This window comes from Podarcis melisellensis (genome assembly GCF_964234715.1).
Source record: "Podarcis melisellensis genome assembly, chromosome: 1".
Classification (NCBI taxonomy): Eukaryota; Metazoa; Chordata; class Lepidosauria; order Squamata; family Lacertidae; genus Podarcis; species Podarcis melisellensis.
Genome location: NC_138528.1, coordinates 69,377,497 through 69,393,047, shown reverse-complemented (window position 1 = coordinate 69,393,047; position 15,551 = coordinate 69,377,497). Strand labels below are relative to the sequence as shown.

The window sequence follows — 15,551 nt, the reverse complement described above, 5'->3', positions numbered from 1 at the left end:
CATGATTGTTCAGTTGTGAATGCTGTTCAACTTTGAATGACGCAAAATGTAGCCAAATAATTCAGGCTTATTCTGTATTTACAGTTTTTGTCACCTCACCAAAAGTATAAAGCAGGTTATTAAACATACCCTTGCTAAAATTAGGTGCTAAAATTAAATAGGATATATAGTCAGGGCTTTTTTTCAGCAGGAGCTCCGTTCCGGCAGCACTCAGGTGGGCACCATTTCCATTCTAAGAGAACAAGGAAGAAGTTCATGGTGAGCTCCGGCATTTCTTTTTCTAGAAAATAGCACTGGATATAGTCATTTATGGGAAGAGAAATTCCACTGTCTATTTTCTTTTAAGCACTGGATCAAGGTTTGGAGAGGATAAGAGACCAGTTTCTGAAACAGTAATATGGGCTCAAGAGCTGTATTATTAAAAGATGACAACCCATCATGGTGTAAAACAATGCTCTGTTAAATTGTTGCAAGCAGATACTTCATGGCTGCTGAAATGTAACTTGAATGTAGAACACGTTTAAATTGCTCACAAGCAGAGGTTGCATAAAGGGTTCTTTCCAGTTCAGTTGGAGCCTCTGCCACACTCGTAAATCTTGTGCAGAAAACCTGTAATCACACCACCAACTCTTTGGGAAAGAGAGTAAGGAACTAGATTTAGCCCCCGCCCCACTCGCCTTTTCCTTGGGCGGAAAAAAGTATTTGGTACACAGGCACATGCCAATTACATTGGAATCTTCTGTTCAGTTTGTTTTAGGAGAAACCCCATTGTGAAACCAGTCTGTGGTGGTAGAATATGTAATAGTTGTATCAACCAGGGTGTTTCTTAACTTTCAACTTACGAGCAGTTTCAAGGCACAAGTCCCGATGAGGATTCAGCCCTCTTCATGTGCAGAGTTAATTATGTCCTTTGTTCCTCTCCCACCCTTCCAAAAGCACAGATCACCTTATCCAGAGCCAGATAAGTTGGGACCAACCTCACAAGCGCTCTTGGCTAATGAGCGTGTCACTCTGTAAGTAAATCATGGGAGAATTGGCAAGGTAGTGCATGTACAAGCAGAGTAGGCTTGTACATTCTCTTCCCTTATTTGTCTCGAATCTTCATTGAAGAGGATTAGGAACAGATCTTAGACTCATGTACTCAGTCCTTGATCTTCCCAGACCTTATTTGTGGTCCTTTCACTCACCTGTATTGGTATTTACTTTATTACCTTCTAGGGCCAGAAGATAACTTTCGTAGCTCCCTTCCAACCACCAGTGGGAGGAGAGTAATGCATGAGCCTAAAGCCCATTTCCCAAAACTTCCTGAAGAATCTGAATAGTCATTTTTGAGATTACCTTTTGCTTGCCTGCGCTATAGGTAGGGGTGTGAATGTGAAGGGAAGAGAGAACCTCTAACCTTGTGTGGTTGAAATGTAGCCGTCAACCACTGGTCTGCAACGCCTGGAAGGTTGTTCACTAGAAAATGCAGGCCTCAGTTTGGAAAAGATCCAAAATGGGAAGAAGCCAAACTCCTTCACCACTTTGAATCAGCAAGTAGGTACGCACTGCACAAGATGGCTCTGTTTTGTGTTCCTGGGATAGGTAAAAATAAATAAAAATGGTCCCACAAACAGTTGAATCCAGTCAAAGACGACTATATGGGGTGTGACGCTCATTTCACTTTCAGGCCAAGGGAGCCGGTGTTTGTCCTCAGACAGCTTTCCGGGTCATGTGGCCAGTATGACTAAACCGCTTCTGGTGCAACGGAGCACCATGACAGAAGCCATGGAAACACTGTTTACCTTCCCCCTGCTGCAGTACCTGTTTTATTTACTTGCACTAGTATGCTTTTGTACTGCTAGGCTGGCAGAAGCTGGGACAGAGCAATGGGAGCTCACTCCGTTGTGGGGATTCGAACCACCTACCTTTGGAATAGCAAGCCCAGGAGGCTCAGTGGTTTAGACAACAGTGCCACTGCGTCCCTTACCTTACCTTACCTCCTGGGATAGTAACCAACTAAACAGTTGAGTCTGCAACAGGACTTGCCTTCCCTCATCTCCCTGCTCCCCGCCCCAAATATGGGAGGAAACTCACAACAGATTTAGGGGCACACAGGGTAAGGAGGAAAAGTTATGTGGCACAGCCAAAGGTGCTTAATGCATTTGGAAATCGTCCTGGTTTTTGATATCCACTCGTGGCAACTTATTGTACAAACCCCATTTTCAACCAGTTCTCTCTCTCTCTCTCTCTCTCTCTCTCTCTCTCTCTCTCTCTCTCTCTCTCTCTCTCTCTCTCTCATATCAGACCTACACCTTTTTAGTTATCTGGTGGAAAATGAGATACTTCCAGAGTTGGGAATTGTGTGGGTACATGGGAAAGAAAAAACAATTGGAAGCTTTGGGCTGAGTCCGGCTGCCTGTCTCCTTTCTCTTGCTTAGCCCTTGATGCAGTACATGCCTTCTGCTGTTCAGGTTGCTCAGTGAAGGGCAGAGAGAGAGAGAGAGAGAGAGAGAGAGAGAGAGAGATGTCTAGCAGTGCTGCATCCAGTGCCCCTTCAGCTGGCCAGAAAGAGCAACTGGTGTCCCAGTTGTGTTCCTTTCTCAGCAACCACAGAAACTGGCTCTGGCTCCACTCAGTCGCTTCATACAGGATGGGAGAGGATGCAGCCAATATCCCAGCTGTTCATGCAGGGCAACTGCAGCAGCAGCACAATACGTAAACTGGAGTTGACTGTCTCCTGCATTTAGTCTGAGTTCCTATGTCTGCCTGTCTGTCAAGGGGCGAATGACCTCATTTCAGTATGCATGCCCAATAGAAATTCTGAAGGTTGAAAGCATTCTGTAAAACAAAACAAAAAACAAAAAAAAAACAAAAAGACACAACTTTCCTGTACACCTGTCTTTATTTTTCAGTTTTGGCATTGGGCCAGAATTCACATCTCTCACTGAAGCACCAGTTGCTGTCCACTCTCTGGTTATTAGTGCAGACCAAAGTTGCAAAATACTTTTGGTATAAATGGCACCAAATGGCTCTGAAGTGGTACACTGATTGTTGGGAATAATAGCAGAAGAGACATCAAGAGGTGTGGAGAATTTGTTCTAGCATCTAACTCCCACCAGCTCTCTAACAAAGGTGTAGACCTGACCATGATTCCATCAAGTAGGATAGGACTCAACTTTACTCAGTGGATGGCCTGTTGTCTTCTAACTTCACTGCAATCTTTTTTTTTATGCATGCAAACTTTGCTCATTCAATACCATTGGCACAATGGCATTCTCTTTCTGGAGTAAGAATCTGTTCTTAATAGCATGGTGTCAACTGTGTGCACTTCAATTCTAGAGAAGTGAAAGAAGGCAGGGACAGTTTGCTCTAGATGTTAGTCAATCTAGTGCTGTGCTCTGCTATTGCAACACAGTGATGTCTTAGAGAGAGAGAGAGAAAGTGTGTGTGTGTGTGTGTGTGTGTGTGTGTGTGTGTGTGTGTGTGAAAGAGAGAGATTTCAAATGTCAAAAATATCAGTGACATTCTAGGGCTTGGACATTGGATTGTATTAGATGCTACACGATCTTCTTCCTCGTAATGTCTGGTGTGGCACAAATTGTGCCATGATGTTACCACATTGTCATCTGGTGCAAATGTTACCCATTAGTCACTCCCCCATATTAGATTTCCATATCTGCAAAGTACATAAGGATTAGCATTTGTAGTGGCAATCTCAGAATAGCAGTGCATGGTCAGCAGCCCTGGTTGTTCAAACAAATGGTGGAAACAAAGGATTGGTACAAAATTATTGGATAAGATGTTTGGGAAAGATCCATGCAACACAGAAAGATTTGATCAACGCAGCAAAAGATGGCATTTGAGAACTCAATAGTAAAACTGACAAGCATGAACAAACCTCAAGAGGCAATAAATAGAAAGGCTATTCTCCTCCCCCTCACCCCTGTGTTATCTCAGTTCTTCCATGTGGAAAGGAAGAATTCTTTTTTTGTTTTTTTGTAGAATGATTTCTTGTTTTTGGAGTGATTGGTCTCAAAATTGTTAGCGTTTCAACGTGTTATCAAACTGGCATTCCCCCCTCCACTTGCACAAATGGGATCTCTTAACCCTTTTTTGTGTAGTGTTTTTTTGTTCTGTTCCCAAATTGTTGAACAGGTGCCTGCGTTTTAAGATTATTATGTAAATTCAAAAGCTTAATCCTTGGGTGTCCTATTAGATCTATTTCCCTTTTGTCTTTTTCTAAAATGGATTCACTTATCTGACAAATTAATAGATATAGTTAGGGCAAATAAACCTTGGATTTTAAGGGTGCGGCTTATATGCGGGTGCGGCTTATATTTGGGCCAATATGGTAGCAGGGAAACTTAACAAAATCATCTGAAAAGCAGCAGTCTGCACAACAGAAGCTTAAAGTTAGAATGCAATCAAAAGCTGTATTCTGAGCGGAGGTTTAGATATAAACCTGACAGATTATATATAATTTCTGGTAAATCAATCAATCTTCCTCTCCACAAAGAAACCTCAAACCCTGGTATCAGCACTTTGTATGTCAAATAATCTTATATTGGAACTAAATGATGAAAACTCCCTGTGGTTTGTTTTTGTTTTTTTAATTAACACCCCAGGAATGTAGGGAAAATGTCTGAAATCTGAAGAATTAAATCACTGACTGAGGAATGTTTTTGTCTTAACTTCTATTTTCCACAGAGAAGCAAAAGCATGTGGTTTCCGGAATAAGAGCATAAAGCTATTTTGAATGAACTTTTAAGTATTATGAGAATTCCTGAACTTTCTTAACAGGTGCAGTTGGCCTGTGCCAACAGGTGTGCTTTTTAAAAACCTCCTTTTTGGATTGCTGTAACGTCAAGCCCTGATGAAATCTAACTTTCCTGTACACTGAGAATGGCCATATCACCAACTGTAATTTGAGGCCCATTCAGGGGAGTTGAAAGCTAATAAAGGATTCTGTTTTTTTCTTCTTCAGGTAAGCTTCACTGTAAGTAAACAGGCACTAAGGTGTGAAAATGTATCAGCTTGTCAGCTGTGACTGGCAGTCTTGGCAATTGTAGCAAAATATCAGGCTTTAAAACAAGTAGTTCCACTTGGAGAATATGCATCCAAGTCGTTTCCTCTCCATAAGGATGGCATATCAAAGGGGGCACTTTACCACATGAAAAATTGCTGAAGAGACTTAGACTTTATAACAGCAATTACAAGTTTTTTAGGAGGTGAAGTAAACTAGTGGCTGACATGTGAATTCACCCCTGTTATAATGTAATTGTTTCATTTGTTTTGATGGCAAATGCTTGGATGGCTAACTGCTAAGATGGCTGCCCTCGATACTGTCAATATCATGGGGGACTTTGTCAAAAGCCTTACTGAAATCAAGATACACTATGTTCACAGCATTTCCCTGATCCATCAAGTTTGTAATTCCATTTTAAAAAATCAGATTGGTCTGATATGACTTTTTTTTCAGAAAACCCATGCTGGTTCTTAGTAATCACAGCATCCTTTTCTAAATGCTAACAGACCAACTGTTGAATTATCTGTTGTAGGACCTTCCCTGGCATCAATGTCAAGCTCACCGGTCGGTAGTTACCTGGGTCTTTTTTTGTACCCCTTTTTGAAAATGGGGGCAGCTTTTGCCCGCCTCCAGTCTGTAGGGACCTCACCTGTTCTCCAATAATTCTCAATTCTTGGTAGCTTGGCCCAAGTCTAAGTAACCTTCCACCACTGCTTTCATATATCACTGCTTTGAGATTTATGTGCTGCTTAATCATCCAAACTTCTTAAGTGGTTTACACAACACAAAATATGCATTAAAATTAACAGTAGAAGCAATGAATATGGCTCCAAGATGGTCCTGCATAGCACAGAAAGCCCAGGCTTTTCCTCTGCATACGCCCTCCTGGACATTGGGGGTAGGGAAATTTCTGTGACTCCTGGGGGTCTGTGTGGCCCCACACCTCCTTCCTATGCATATGATGCCCTTTTGAGGCCTTGGCCCCAAGATGGAATGACAAGAGTAATTGTGCATGGGTCTGTTCTTCTTTTTTGTTACCTGTGAGGAGAAGCCACTGCTGGCTGTAAGCTTTCCACAGAGCAGGAGATCCTTCCCAGTCAGAGTTGAACCCGGCCTAATCCTATTTATAGGCTCATCTATATCTGCAGCTGAAAGACTCCAGATCCAAATATGGGTATATGGGAGGAGACTTATGAGGGTCCCATCCAGCCAAGGTTAAATTGCACCTAAACTCAACTTCAGCACAGCCTTCACACACTAAGTCCCTTACTTTTGTTTGCAGTTGGCCATTTTCATTGGCGTGAGAACTCAGGGAGGTGGATTAGGCCTCAGAGGACACCTTTTATGCAGCCTGATAAAAAGGCTTATAAGAACACAGTAGTCTGGGGATGGCGAGGAAGCAAAGGCTAAAGAATGGGGATTATTTTATTTACATTTGCTTCGGAGAGGTCTGCTGCAGGGTGTGATTTGTGGCTCAGATATGGCAATGCCGGAGATTGAGTAGAATGGGCATTGTAAAAGTATTTGGTTCCCTCTATCACAGCCTCCTTTGTCTTCCTGCTTAGATACAGCATTCTTTGCATTGTCGAGTGTGCCAGGAACTCTGACTCAATTGTTTTCTTTAACTGTTGACAGCTGAATCAACAGTTTGTCCAGCAGAGGGGGCCTTGAACATACTGCAGGCAGCAGAATTTTCGCTTAATAATTACATAGTTGAGAACGAGCTTGGATGAGCTTCAAATCAGGCTGAATATTTCTGGTTCCAGCAAGCAAAGAGTGGGAGAGGGGAGGTGCAAGCTGGCAAGGAAGTACAGTACTGTATATAGGCTGTCTGCTAAACACAGTTACATTAAAAGCAAAGCCCTTGTTGCTGGAAGAGGGAAGGGAGATCCATTTCATCTTTTAAAGGTGCCATTGCTTTTCCTTGTTTCTGTTTGGCACTACAGGTTGATATATATTCTTTTCTGCAGTCCTCTCTTGCAACTAGAAGCAGTTTTAATCTGGATTTACCTTATTATTTCAGTTACTTTTTGAACATTTGAAGTACTTTTTCATTGATAATGTCATTGTTTCACTCTTAAACTATTTTGAGGTTTTATTACGATTGCACAGTATATAAATATTGGTGTGGGGGGGGGGCCGAGAATCCCTGTCAGTGAGGGTGATTAACCCTTATGAGCAGGGTATAAATGATAAAATTATTATTATTATTTGTCAAGAAGTATTATTAATTGCCTCTGTGACACCATTAAGATAACCACAAAATTGGGACCAGAAGCTATTCTAAGCAGATACAAGGACACCTAAATTGTGATTAGACCAAATCAACAAATGTTCCAAGCATCCACCTGTATTTTGGGTAACAGCCAACATTAGTCATGTAGAGTAAGCCCAGTTAGTCTACTTTGATATTACCCTGTATGGAAGCAACATCACATTATTTTGTTCTATGGTAACTGATGTGAAGAGTATGGTTTTCCAGCCACATCTGCCTTTATCTTTTGCCTCTTGTTAGGAATTCTACCCCAAACCCAAAGTTGCTCAGCGAGGTTCCTTTCTCTAGCCATGATTTCATCTGTCTTTGCCTAAGTGGCATGTTTGCTCTTCTAGGCAACAGTAATGGAAAGGTTTGTCAGGACTGAGACTAATACAGAGCCATCTGTTAGCCTGGGATGAGGCCTATTGCAGTTCAAGATACAATTGAGCATGAGGTTTGGTATTTGCTGTTAGCGAAGCCATCAACAAGGCTTTGTCTTAAAGCAGGGATGAGGTTGGACTTGTAAAAGGGTAAAAGGGTATTGGGATATGATATATAATGGATCGAAAAAAATGTTTAAAAGGACATTTCCAAAAAACCCAGAGTCCTTTCGGTTGGGGATAATTCAGAGGGAAATTCTCAGGTGTCAAAAAAGGCTTTTTATGTACGCTACCACCGCAACTCGTGTTCTGTTAGCCCCAAAATGGAAAATGAGCGAGGTCCCAAACAAAGAAGAATGGTTCATGTAAAATATGCAGGGATGTATAATATGCAAAATGAACCATGGAAGGAGAAAAAGGGAAGTCATTGATTTAAGGTTGTTTAAATGAATATTTTAAAATGTAATTTAGAATTATAATTTTTTTAAAAAAAGCAGGGATGAGGAATATGTGGCCCTTCATTTATTGTTGGACTGCAACTTAGTCCCAAGCAGCTTGGCCCAATGGTCTAGGACAGGGGAAACTATAGTCAGCGCTCATTGGGGCTGATGAGAGTTGTAATCCAAAACCTCTGAGGGGCACCCCATTGGAGGAGGGTGTTATAGTGCATTTCCAGGTTTCAGGACAAGGACAAGGAATCTGTGACCCTCCAGATGTTGCTGGACTATAGCTTCCACCATCTCAGACTATTGAGAGAGGCAATGGCTTGAAAATACCACCCATATGGAAATCACATTGACCATATTCACATTTGTAGCACTATGATATCACTTTAACCGGTCATGGCTCCCCCCCAAAGAATTATGGGAGCAGTAGTTTGTCAAGTATACAGAGAGCTGTTACAGTACCAATATTCCCCTCACAGAGCTACAGTTCCCAAAGTTCCTTGTGAAGAGGGATTGATTGTTAAACCACTCTGAGAACTGTAATTGTGTGAGAGAAATTAGGGTCTCCTAACAACTCGCTGTGGGTTAAACCACAGAGCCTAGGACTTGCCGATCAGAAGGTTGGTGGTTCAAATCCCCGTGATGGGATGAGCTCCCGTTGCTCAGTCCCTGCTCCTGCCAACCTAGCAGTTCAAAAGCACGTCAAAGCGCAAGTAGATAAATAGGTACCACTGTGGCGGGAAGGTAAACGGTGTTTCCGTGCACTGCTCTGGTTCGCCAGAAGCGGCTTAGTCATGCTGGCCATGTGACCTGGAAGCTGTACGCCGGCTCCCTCAGCCAATAAAGCGAGATGAGTGCCGCAACCCCAGAGTCGGCCACGACTGGACCTAATGGTCAGGGGTCCTTTTATCTTTACCTAACAACTCTCAGCATCTAAAACTACAGCTCCCAGGAATCTTTGTGCATGACTGTTTAAAGTGGTGTTACAGTGTTTTAAAGGCAAGGTGTGAATGTAGCCATTGTGTGGAGACCCCTGTCAGCTTTCTATTTCTTGTGTAAAGAGAAGGTCGACAGTTTCCGGTCTTAGACCTCAGTGTGAAATACTGTAATACAGTATTTTGTTTGTCCTCATTTCACTGAAAAGTTCACACTTCAGAGTTGCTCTGATACAAGCAAATATTTGAGGTCATCCATAAGAGGTTTGGTCCCCAATCAGTCATTTCCTTTCGACAAATTTGTCTGAAAACAGCATTTTTTCTTTAAGGACATTATTTGGACATTGGGTGAATTTGGGGCGCCAGCATCAAGCTTGATATGTATGTGATTTTTCCAGTTTTGAAATCTTTTTAGCATTGAGTACTGAATCAAGGAGCGCCTCCAGGGAAGAGCTCTGCAGAACTGGGTAGCGCTTGAGAATGAAAGAAGCACAAGAATGATTTTATTTCCTAACAGGCAGGAGCTGAAAAAAATAAAAATCTGTGTCATGTATTATGAAAAAACACAGCAACACTGATTCTACTGATGGTGTAATGCACTATCTATAACTTCACACTTTTAGAGAAATTCTAGAACCTACTCTAGAATCTGTTCTGCACTGGGCTTTTTAAAACACACACACACACACACACACGAGAGAGATTTGTTAGATAAGGGTGTTGATAATTAACATGGATGCTGATGTAGGAAGTAACCATATGTTTGGTCTCTTTTACAGGACTGTCTGGCTCTAATGATACTGGATTGGCACGATGAAGCTGCTTCCAAAATGCGAGAAAACAGGCCTTAGAAGTAAGCCACAGTGGGGTTCAACTCCCAATTAGGCATGTTCAGGATTTGCCTGCAAGGTCTCTCATCCTCCTGTTGTGTGATCAAAGCAGGACAGCAAATTGCACTCTGTGTGTGTGAGGAAGAGAGAAAACCAGCAGCCACATTGACTCAGATGTTTGTTACGTTGTGCTTGCTCCAGAAAGCTTTGAGTGCTTTATGCCATGCGGCAGGTTAGTCTGAGAAACAGTGAGCTATAAAAGGGAGCAGAGACCCAGAAAGTCTCTTATTCAAAACCTACATTGTTTAACAGGGCTGTAGCTCAATGGAAGGGCATGTGTTTTGCATACAGAAGGTCCCAGGTTCAATCCATAGCTGTCAACGATTCCCTTTTTTTAAGGGAAATTCCTATTCGGAATAAGGGAATTTCCCTTTAAAAAAGGGGAAAGTTGACAGCTATGGTTCAATCCCCCATAGACAGGGCTCTGAATGTCACCTACCTGAAAACCTGGAGAGCCACTGCCAGTCAGAGTGGCTAGATTGTCCAGTTGTCTGATCTAGTTTAAGGCAGCTGCCTGCATCCCCAAATGTACACTGATAAAAGCAAATACAGTGGTACCCCGGGTTAAGTACTTAATTTGTTCCAGAGGTCCGTACTTAACCTGAAACTGTTCTTAACCTGAAGCACCACTTTAGCTAATGGGGCCTCCTGCTGCCGCAGCACGATTTCTGTTCTCATCTTGAAGCAAAGTTCTTAACCTGAAGCACTATATCTGGGTTAGCGGAGTCTGTAACCTGAAGCATATGTAACCTGAAGCGTAGGTAACCCGAGATACCACTGTACGTGTCTTGGATCATAGTTAAAGGAGCACAGCAGTTGGGTGATTTCACGCTTGCCGTGTCACATATATGAACTAAGAAGCAGCTCATCTTTTAGCAAAGCCTATTTTTGCAGATTCCCTCTTTTCACAACAGCCGTCTGCACTCCCCCCCAAAAAACTGCTCGGCAGGCTCAGTGGATTAAAAATGTTAGATTTCCAAGTAGTCAAAGGGGCCGACGGCTTAAGATAGCGCTCAGAGCAGCGGGGAGTTGGCAGATCTGCATATTTCATTGCTTCTACATCTTTGCATTGTTCTGCAGTTAAGCAAGTTGTAAAGGGGCAACTAGTCCCTTTTGTGCCGTCACCAGTGTGTGCCCTCGTACTGCAGATGCCTGAGTTGTAGGGCATAAATTGTCAAAATTGGAAGTAGGCGAGGGAGCTGCAAAACAAGGGGATGCTTTGCTTGTGGGCAAATAGGGACGAGCCCTCTGGATGTTGCTGGACTCCTCTCACACACCACATCTCCCCATCCTCCCTCCAGGAAAACAAGAGGCATTATCAAGAGTTCAGGGACCATTTCCAGGCATAGAAAAGCATTTGATGAGGGTGCCAGTGAGGAGAGCCAGTGACAAGCATGGTGGGTTGTAAAGAGAGGCCTGGAGGGATGTTTCATGCCCACAGGTTTGAGATTCTCTCCCTTTGCGCTACCATATAACAAACCCTCAAACTTTGGGATGCTACACTGCATTTGCGAAAGATTTAGCGGAACATCACTAACACATTCTGGCCTTCTACCCCCCATCCTCTGAAACGAAGCCATTGGCCTAGGTCGCATGTCACATTAAGCCATAGTTTAAACAATGATTTAATGAGAACAAGCAATGTGCTGGTGCGTAAAAGTCCCTGCAGCATCTCTTCCTCACTCTGCTGCCACACTGCAGACAAAGCAAGCCAGAGGCTGGCTTGTCATGTCCTCTGAACCTGGACTTTCAGTTTTCCTCCCAAAAAACCCACAGATGGTCAGTGAGGAATAAACCTTGATTTTATGAGTTGCGGTTTGTTTGGAGGAAACAGACCATGAGCCTGGGTTCAAATTATATAAGCCAAACTGTGGCATAGTTCATCCATGGCAGGCAGGAGTAGGAGAAGAGCATCATGGGAACTTTTGAACAGCATGCTGCTAGTTCACATTAAATCATTGTTTGTTTTAAACTGTTTAGGGAAGTCTTGATTGGGAGCCGCCCAGAGTGGCTGGGGAAACTCAGCCAGATGGGTGGGGTAATAATAATAATAATAATAATAATAATAATAATAATAATAATAATTCATTATTAAACTATGATCTGATGTAATTTTGAACCAGATTACTCTCATGAACAGAATTTGCTGGTTGTTGTTGCTTCTGCTGCTGCTGCAGTTACTATTATTATATCAAATTCTGTGATCTGAATTCTGTAATTCTGACTGCCTGCCATCTACATTTGCTTTTGTTTCCACCACTGATCACTAACAATCATACAGTACCATTTTTTTTAAAGGATGATCAGTTGCTTTGGAAAGCATTGTAAGGATTACAAATCAGTTTAATCACCTTCCCAGCACACACCTGTAAATGCTCTGGGGGAGCACATTAAGGAAAACAGGTGAGATTAGCATCCTCGACACTCTCTGCACATTTAGTCCAAATTGTAGTAATTTCAACCCACTTCTTGCAAGCAACTAAGTGTCTGCAGATAATAGGCAAAGGGGAGGCTAGGCTGCCGCTGTTTCCATTCTCAGATCCAAATTGCATTGTTCTCACTGAACAGAGGTTAGTGCCATTGTGGGGAGAAGCGTTAATGAAACCTGTTTGCACTAGTTGTTTACCAAGCCTGAGGGCTGATTTGAGGCTTCTGCTGTGTGCATCTCAGCTGAGTTATTTGCGCTAAATACACCTGAGAATTGTTGCTGGCACAGTGTTATGGTGCTGAACGCTGCACTGAAGTGAAAACAGACAAATCTTCGCACACAATAAATATGGACTAAGTATCAACAATGGAAAACTCACTTTTTGGAGGTGGCTGGTGGCTTAACAAAAGCTCGGCAGCCTTAGTTAGGGAACATGTTTCTATTGCCTTGGATCCTACATGAAGCAGTAAGGACATGATAGCACGGCCTCGGACCAGTATACCTAAAGGAGCGTCTCCACTCCTATCATTCAGCCCGAACACTGAGGTCCAGCTCCGAGGGCCTTCTGGCAGTTCCCTCATTGTGAGAAGTGAGGTTACAGGGAACCAGGCAGGGGGCCTTCTTGGTAGTGATGCCTGCCCTGTGGAACCCCCTCCCATCAGATGTCAAGGGAATAAACAACAACTTTTAGAAGACATCTGAAGGCAGCCCTGTTTAGGGAAGTTTTTAACGTTTGATGTTTTATCGTGTTTTTAATCTTCTGTTGGGAGCTGCCCAGAGTGACTAGGGAAACCCAGCCAGATGGGCAGGGTATTAATTAATTAATTAATTAATTAATTATTGTTATTGTTATTGTTATTCCTTAAAATCTGGCATTTGTTGTGGCTTGTGCTTTCATAGCCTACAGCCTACTTAATTCTTGGATGCAGTATCTCTTCTTGGCTGACTTCTGCAACTTTCTCAGAGAAGCAAGTCACTGAGCGTGCTCCCATTGCTTTGGAGAGAAGGGATCAGTTGATATGCCCTCTGCTGGTTTTACAGTGTATCCTTCTCCTCTTAATAGTGATGATAACAGCATGGGTTGACATTGGCCATGATCCATAACCATCTTCTAACATACCCATACCCATCTTATAACATGCTCGATTTTGATTCACACACCCACAAAGCCAACTTTGATTCAAACTGAGAAAAGGGACAGCCTAGCTAGGACAGTCTCATACCTCCTCCTATTCTGAGCCATGTTGAATAAGATAGCCATTCAGATTCCCCTTGGTTAGTACTGCCTGCAAAAGTTATTTATCTGTAGTGCATAAATAGTATTATTACTATTTTCTTGGCACAGTATTTTTTATCTCTCCTGAGCAAATAGTGAAATACTTTTTCTTGGTGAAATGCATGAAATCACATCTTCTCCTGTACTGTGTATGATAGTCATGATACAAAGCTGCATGTGGTCCTCAAATATGCATCAAATCCCTATTTTGGGGTGAATCCAGAGTAAGAGCAATACATTGGAAGTATATGGGAGGAAAAGGAGGAGGTGGTGGGGTGGTTCACTTAGCATCTATTCGTAACATGAATTTTTAAAATAGATTTGATGAAAGCTCTTTTCTCTTTCAGATACAGTGGTACCTCGGGTTAAGAACTTAATTTGTACTGGTGATCTGTTCTTAACCTGAGGTACCACTTTAGCTAATGGGGCCTCCTGCTGCCGCCGCACTGCTGCTGCACATTTTCTGTTCTCATTCTGAAGCAAAGTTCTTAACCTGAGGTACTATTTCTGGGTTAGCAGAGTCTGTAACCTGAAGCGTTTGTAACCCGAGATACCACTGTACTTAAAAGAAAGAGAGAGAGGGGGGGGGAGAGGCATATTTAAGTGTGTGATCAGAAGAGTTCAGATAGAGAAACAGGGCCTTTATTTGAGTTTCTACATTAGATTCTTACAGCTTGCTCTTACATGACAATTCTGTTTCAGCAGATTTATCACTGAGATACTTCAGGCACCTTAAGTATGACATCCATTGTACTGGAAATCTTAGAGATGAATCTAGCTGTTGCGCGCATGAACGTCTGATTGTTTTATTTAGCAGCCATTTTCAACAAAGGTGCTGAGACCAATAACAGAAGCTTTAAGTTGGCATAGGAGGCTAAAAAGAGCCTTAGGGTGTGAATTGAAATGATACACAGAACAAAATATTAATGAAGTTCTGCTGATTGGCAAGATTTTCTCCTTATTTGGTGCAGAGAGCAATAACACAACCCCCATTTTGTCACCGCACTATTATCTTGCCTGTTCAGGTCTCCACCGCATCTGAAAATGTTGGCTGGTCACCAATTCAGACAGGCTGCATTTGCAGGTTTTGTTGACACCCTCTATTGCAAAGGTGGCTAATCTTATTTGAGGGTCATTTTTCCTCACAGCCAACCCTACGACACATGACGGTGGTTACAATTGATGGGAGATGATGTCCAATCACTTCTGGGGGGCCTTCCCCATCTCATCTTTGGGAGCAGCAAGTTCCTGAAGTCAAAAGATGGAGGAGGCAGCAAGAATCTTATTGCGCAGGGACCAGGGAAACTTTTGCACCCACCAGGTCTCACCTTGTGCAGTGTCCAGGGCCGGATATAGGTTTGATGAGGCCCTAAGCTACTGAAGGTAATGGGGCCCTTTATATGTCCAGCTGTCCATTGTCAACAACAAATTGTTGCCATTTTTTGTGTTGAATAAATGCTATATGGTAATTTATGGACCTAATAGGTATCTAAAGCCGTTTGCACATGCAGAATATAGGCACGCTATATACTGAAATGAGCAAACCAGTGATATTTTATGGAGCAGGCTAGCAGGTGGGGCCCATTACTTACATCATAGGAGCCTACACAACACAAAACACTGTTGCTGTATGTAGGTTTTATTTTATTTGTTTTTTATCTTATATCTTGGAAATGTACATCCAGGGTTTTTTTTTTCTTTTACATTTTTTGGGGGCCCCATGAGAGTGGGGCCCTAAGCTATAGCTTGTTTAGCTTATATGTAAATCTGGCACTGGCCGTGTCCACTTCTGCCTATCTTTGTGTTAGCTCATCTAGTCACCGTTGGCTGTAGCTGATGTTCAGGGAGAGAGCCCTGTCTGTGTTATTTCCAGTCTTTGCCCCTCTGTGTGGGAAAAGCCCAGTCAAAGCAACCAGCAGTGTCTGCACTAT

General features: G+C 42.6%; 1 long non-coding RNA gene across 1 annotated transcript; it reads left to right on the top strand.

Annotated features, from left to right (window-relative positions):
- Positions 1–6,858: 6,858 nt before the first annotated feature.
- Positions 6,859–14,905, top strand: LOC309365303. Its single transcript, XR_014165987.1, has 3 exons — positions 6,859–6,916; positions 9,806–9,879; positions 14,769–14,905. It is a non-coding gene; the product is annotated as an uncharacterized lncRNA (long non-coding RNA).
- Positions 14,906–15,551: the final 646 nt, after the last annotated feature.